The sequence below is a fragment of the Fukomys damarensis genome, unplaced genomic scaffold, assembly GCF_012274545.1.
Source record: "Fukomys damarensis isolate Sample0158 unplaced genomic scaffold, DMR_v1.0_HiC HiC_scaffold_2, whole genome shotgun sequence".
NCBI lineage: Eukaryota > Metazoa > Chordata > Mammalia > Rodentia > Bathyergidae > Fukomys > Fukomys damarensis.
In genome coordinates, this window is record NW_022900914.1 from 43806850 (window position 1) to 43813706 (window position 6857).

Genomic DNA, 6857 nt, shown 5'->3' on the forward strand with positions numbered 1-6857 from the left:
AATGAGAAATCGAATATTTCCACAGAGCTGAATAAGGATCAAATGAAATTACAGAGGCAAAAAAGCCTTAAAAAGTAGAAGACACATCTACAAATGGAAGGAATTATTGTTAGCCAAATGCATTACAGACCCAGCAGTGTAAGGCAGACTCAACCTCTTGGGCAAGCAGCAGTATACCAGGTGTCTTGAGTAAGGGTTGATGTTGCATTTTGATTAACCCACATGAAGCCCTTATATCATATAACACGATGTTATACACCAAAACAGAGCACCAGGAGCCAAATTGGGCCTCTGGTTTCATATTGTTTTGATGGTGTTTTTCATTAATTTCATTGACCTGTGCAGATCCTCATCTAAGGAAAAAGGGCAGGAGAATCCATAAGGAAGACAGGAGAAATTGAGATGCTAAACCAAAAGGATATTAACTTCTGCAAAAAAATGAATTAAAAAGCAAGATCAAAACCACTGGGTCAATTAAATAAGCAGGTGATTGGAACTTGCCAAAGCATAAAGGGATAGATAAGAACAGCTTTGGGGGAGTGATTTTATTGTTTGGTTTGTCCCCTGAAGGAAATATCTGGCAGGGCTTTATGCCTTGTTATTAATTTGTATTGTGGGTTGGTATCTTTTTTTGGTTTTGTTGTATAAATAAAATAAAAAGCAAAAATCTAATTTATTTCTTAATATACAATACAACTCATTGGAAAAGACAGGAGTGGTAGGGAAATATCCTTTGAATACTATTTTTGTAAGAACGTTATTACAGATTTTTAAGAAATAGGGAGACCACTTGCCAAGAAAACACTAACCCAAGACCAAAGCAAGAAAAGAGCCCTGGTTTTTCATTTGAAAAGTTGCATTCAGTTCAGCATGACTAGCAAGATAACCAGGCAAATGATTCATAAGGCTCGTAACTCAGCAGGTGTATTGCTGTGCGCCCGCCAAAGAACCATTCACGACTCATTTCAAGCTGTGACTTTCTCTGTGTGGCAAGAGTAAGAGAGGAAGATCGGGCACTCAGATTTCCTTCTATGGGTGGGTCTCACATCATCCTATTCAATTTTGCTCAAGACATATTTATCAAACTCAGTCCGGGCTACGGCATGACTTTGGCTGCTTCAGTGAGGATGCAGGTGAGTGATGAAGGGGATTAAAAAGAAAAGTAGAAACTCTTCCTGCACTCCAAAAATGTGATCTGATTAGAAAAACGTTGTTTCTCTTTATATAAAAAAAAAGCTATGCAACTATATTTCAGTGTACACCAATACAAATCTAAAACAAGGGCACAAAATGCAGTGCTAAATGAAAAGAAATACAAAACTAAATATATGCAAGGTACATTGGCATGAATCAAACATATGTGGCAAAGGTGAATTCTGAGAGAGGAATGAGGAAATGTTCTAAATAGGGATTATGACCCAGAGGGGCAGAGGCCCAGGACATGGGAGTACGCTCAGAAAGTCTGAGAGGGGAAACTTTCCCTGAGAACTGTGTGAAGACTGTGGGCAGGCATCTCTGTGAGACTGGGCCACGTGGAACACGAACTATGTTTGGGTTACTGCTTCAGAGGGAGTTGGTGCAGAGTACAACCCGATTCTCAGAACGCTGTCACATGTTTGTAATTTTTGCAGGTGACTTTCTAGAATGAGAAGGTACAGTTGAACAATGACAAGAGCTATCTTCAAGAACAAAATGGAAGAGAGTAACTGATGCATCATGAGTTCCCATTCCCACTTACATGCAGAAGAACCGAAATAGCCTGAAAAAGTGGTGGCAAGTAAAAGAGAGTAAAACAAAAGTGGCCTAAAGAAGAAAAGCATTCTTTTGGAGTGGGCTGTTCTGGTTTAGCCTAGAAAATCTCTGTGGTTTCCTTAGAGCTGTTCATTCACAGTGTGCACAGGAGAAAGGCAAACACAGAAAAATCGAGCAGGCAATGATTGTCCTCAAGAGGCAGGAATATCATGGAGAATCAGAAGAGACCCCCCCCAAAAAAAAAAGAAGGAAGGAAATCATCCCCAGCTAGTGAGGAGTTAGGCTCTATACAGAAGAAAGCCAATGTCAAGCAGTTCCTTGATCAGGAAAAAAAGATCTAAGGTGCTTGGCATTGCCCATTTCTGCATCAACGTATTTCTTGAGGCACTAAACACACAAAAGGCAGGAAGGAAAAGCTAAGCTTTGCCCAAGGATAAATTCCTGATTTCAAGCAAGACCGAGCTGACCTTCCAACTGACTCATGTAGGATGAGTTTGGACGGGTTGTTCTCACCCATTTACTCACAAAAACTCAGATATCTGTGGTGGCAAGAAACTGTAATTTCCTGCAAGACTAAAGTGCCAACCATGCTGTTAAGGATTCACATATTTAGGAATGTCTCACTGTATATCTGGCTTATCTACTTCTCAGTTTAATGTTCACATTCCTCAGAAACCATTTGAGATAGTTAAATTCAGTACACTATTTACCAAAGGCTTTCTAGTAAAATGCTGTTTCATGCATCGATAAGGTTACAACTATCCTGAACCCTAGATATGGCCAAGTCTGTTCCATTTTTTTCTCATCATCCTCCAGCCTGGTGTTAGGCCCATGGAAACAACATTTTGTCCAAACAATGAGCAAACATGGCAAATAACTCGTGGCTTTTATTTTTTATTATGGCTCATGAATTAGGACACTTTTTCTAAACAGTATGGCCATGTTCTATGCTTCCTAATTGAGACTTTGTTGCTACAGAACATTCCCAAATGGCAGACTTGCTAAAGAATTCTATTGTCCAAAAACCAAAAACTGAGTGACAGATGTCTTCTAATGTGCATCACCCTGATATGTGTTCCACTTAGGTGTTGTTGAATTTCATGAGATTAGAGAACATAACAAAGTACAGCTTTCCATTGAATGAATCTCCTGGGTGATGGTCAATGTCCCTTCTACATAAGTAGAAGGTATCCCAGCAGGAAGTAGCTTCACCTTATTGCCTTTTTTTCCCATAGTCATTCACCACAAACACATACCATAATGGCAACATTGCATTACCTACTCTCTATATCTTATTATCAAGGGGATGGTGGCAATCTGTAGAGCAGAGAAGCCAGCCAGTTGCACTATCCATGAGGCTTAACTCTTCTGGTTTTAAAGTGTGTGAGCTATGAATTTGTCCTCCTGAGAATGTTAATCTTCACATCCAGTTTTTTGCTTTCCTCTGCTCCCTACTTCCCAGTGAGTACAAAACTCAAAAAAAATTACTTCCAAATCATCTTCAGGGTATTGAGGGTGTATAGAAGCCAAATTTGCTCCCATTGTTATATTCCAAGACTCAAAGACTATTGGAGCAGAAACTTTTTTGGTTCGCAGTAGAACTAATTATTATTCTATCTTGTGCATCTGGATAGCACCTCTTTACAGTAAAGAAGTGTATAGAATTTGACATTTAGACCTTATGATAAGGTATCCTTCTTGAATGGAGGAAATCTTATCAGGCTTACTGTTTTATCTGGAGTGTCAAGTTCTATTCACAGTGAGCCTAATTCATTTAGGCATTTTTATGTTTTTCCCATCTTTCATTCTCTTTCTTCCCTATTTCTAAGAGCACCCTATACACTCAGTTTAACTATTGTTCTTGACTTCCTTGACTCCTCTGCCAATCCCTAGTACTAAGCCTCCTTATCTCTTTGATGATACTCATTTCCTTCTCAGCAGCTTAACAGATTGATCTCCATTTCTTCTCAGAAAAGGTTTGGTCTTTTTTCTCCCAAACCTTTAGTAAAGCAGCCACTGGTTTCCATTCCAGGTCAGGCAATGGATGTCTAGTGATAATTTTCTAATGTTCAGATCCCACGGCCATTCAGTTTTCAGCTTTGACTTCAATGCTGGGTGCCCCATCACATGCCCCCTACTGTGCTGATATCCTTGAGACAAATTGCTTCTGATCTTACCTTTTCCCTGTGCCAATGCTTAACTAGTATCTCATAGTCTGCCACAAGAAATCAACTTTCCAAACTGAGTCCATGTTAAATATCCATTGTTACTCTCTGTAACATATAACTTTTCTTTATAGATTCATTAAATTTTGATCTTTTGGGGAACATTTAGTGCATTCTACTCACTATCTAGTTGAGGAAAGCAAAGTCTAAATGCTATAGTGATTTGATCCTGGTCATACAGCTAAGTCTAGTTAGAAATTAGAATCTACTCTCCTGTCACCTTCCTTCTCCGTTCTCCTCACCGTACTATCAGCTCCTTCAATTTTACCAGCTTCTCTTTCAATAAAACTACCCATCTGGAACACTGACATACCTGTTTTACTTTTTATAGGGACTTAATATGTGAAGCCTACTAAACTTGATGATTGAATTCTTTGATTCAGCAATTAGGTAGCAGAACAAACACGACTTGTAGATCTTCTCCTGACATCTGAACAGGTCTAAGCTGTCCTCTGTGTGACCTACCTGCTTGTCCTTTAAGGCAGCAAATGACAGTGCTTATCCCCCAGACAACATCCTCACGATATGCTTCTATCAAGAATGACCCTGTGACAAATGTGTTTGCAAAATGCTCATAGCACATCTGATTCCTGCCTTGGGAATTGATAGTGTGTGTCAAAGGTTCTGAGAATAATGTAATCAAGAAAATTTTATGACTGCTCAATTTAATGGTCATCAAGTCTATGTGGCTATGGAACTCTTTTTCCTAACAATACACCTTCTGAACTTCTACAGAACCCATTTTAGGAAGAAGCAGCTCTAAATTCCAGTCTTTCTTTCTTTCTTTCTTTCTTTTCTCTTTCTATGGAGATCTCTTATTCTTGGCACACCTCCACTTGACCGACTTTTTTTTCCCCCATTCTTGGCCTATGCTGCCCTAGGAGAATATTACTATTCTATGGACTATCTATTTATGCTAACTTCCCACCACGATAAACTAGTAGTAAGGGTGTACTATGTGTGGGAAAAGCGCTGAGCATGAGTTCTAAAATGCTTTGAACCCTCATTTTACTGGCTGCATGACCCTGAGTAAATAACTACACTTTCTGTAAACCTCGATTTCTTCACCTATAATCTCAAAATCCTAATTTCTATCCTATACATACCAGTATTGCTATAAGGGTCAGCAAAAATAACAGATGTGAAACTATGCCACTCACTATAAAAGATGATATAGATGGTAAAAATTGTGATGAGAAAAGCCATGAGGCTAAATCTGTCTCCTTAAACAACACTCTACATCAGTGTTAAAGTTCCCAAAGGGGTGTGAAACTGGTCATATTGGGTTTAACCTACCAACTGAGCATTGGGTATGTGACTGAAAAATAAAAAACAGAAGGTAGCTGCAAAAGAAAAGGAGAAAGATCATGTAACTTGAATGGGAGAAAAGTCAAGGGAGATCTAAACTACTCTCCAAGGAGGCAGAGATCTTGAATAATTTCAGTAAGAATTCTCTCATGACTCAGGAGCAGGGGTGAATGTTGCAACTATGACCTAGGTGTCTGATGGAGCCTTATACAAAACTTACTGAAATGAAAGGAGAACCAGCAGCTAATTAAGATCTCTATGGGAATAGGCAAAAAATGAGACATATCAGACGTCCATTCTCCATAAGGAGAAAGCAGATAGGACTACGTATCAGCAGTAGGAGGTCAACAACTTAGAGATGAACCAGAGAAAAGCTAATTTTACATTGCTGGGTTTATATGTGTGTGTCGTTCATGTTTGCCAGCCTGGTAACCAGAAAAACACTCATTATAGATTTTAATAGAGGCCATATGAAAACATGACACTGTAACCCAAAGGAATGATGTCAGTGGTGGGGAGATTTAGAAATTAGAGCCAGCCAGAAACTAAAAGTAACATTGGCCCTTTAAGGCTTTGTCCTTCTGACCATTCCAGGTTATTAATCCTTCTGCCAAGTGGGCTGGAAGCCAAAATATTTCATAACTTTGCATTTATTTCAGGGTGTTAATCTCATAGGTAACCAGCCTCTACTTTAATAAACCCCCACTCCCTATGCTGGCCTCATGGGCTGCTCGTACGTGCTGTCCTGGAGACTCAGTAAACATGTGCCTGCCCCTGTGGTTTCTGGCCTCAGGAGGGTGTTGACATAGGACTACCAGGGTACGGTGCAGCTGGTATCAGCCGCTTGCTACAGATGACTCCTCAGTTATGCATTCCCCTCCCAAAGCACTGGCCTCAGCCCTGTAAGCAATCTACCTGCCTCTCGTCTCCTTGCTGGCTCGGAGGTCAGGAGGAGAAGTAGGTTAGTTGGACTCAAGATGGACTCAACAATCTTAACCCCACTGCCAAGCACAGTAGTCAGCTTCACCAGCCCCTTCTCCAGCCCCATTTTTAATCACTAAGCACAGAAGGTAATGAGAAAATGCTTGAATTACAAAGATTCCCATTTATTACTCTGACTGTTCCTCCACAAAGCTTCTCTTTTCCCCTTTGGCAAGAACAGATCACTACTGACACTTTTAGAAGGCCCTGGGCCCTCTCAATTATTGGCCTAATCTCTGCCTGCTCTGAAAGCAGAATTCTTTTCTAACTAGATTTTTTAGAAAGTTAAGAGGCTACCCTTTGCTTTATTCATTGGAATGACTTCACGAGCTAATGTATTCTCCTGTCGGTATATTTCATAGGTTTAGCAACATCTGCAGGATGTGGAAAGAACAGAAACAAACCAGATGTTTCCAAAAGGTAGCTTCACTAATCCCCCTTAACATAATTATTGCAGTAACGCATTCGTGTTTTATGGTACCTCTTCTATATTTATATGCTGTTAACTTTTCCTGTAGAAATCCAAACCAGTGGATCTGAGTTCCTTCTAAACAGATTTGCAATCTTAAAAAAAAAAAAAAAAAAAAAAAA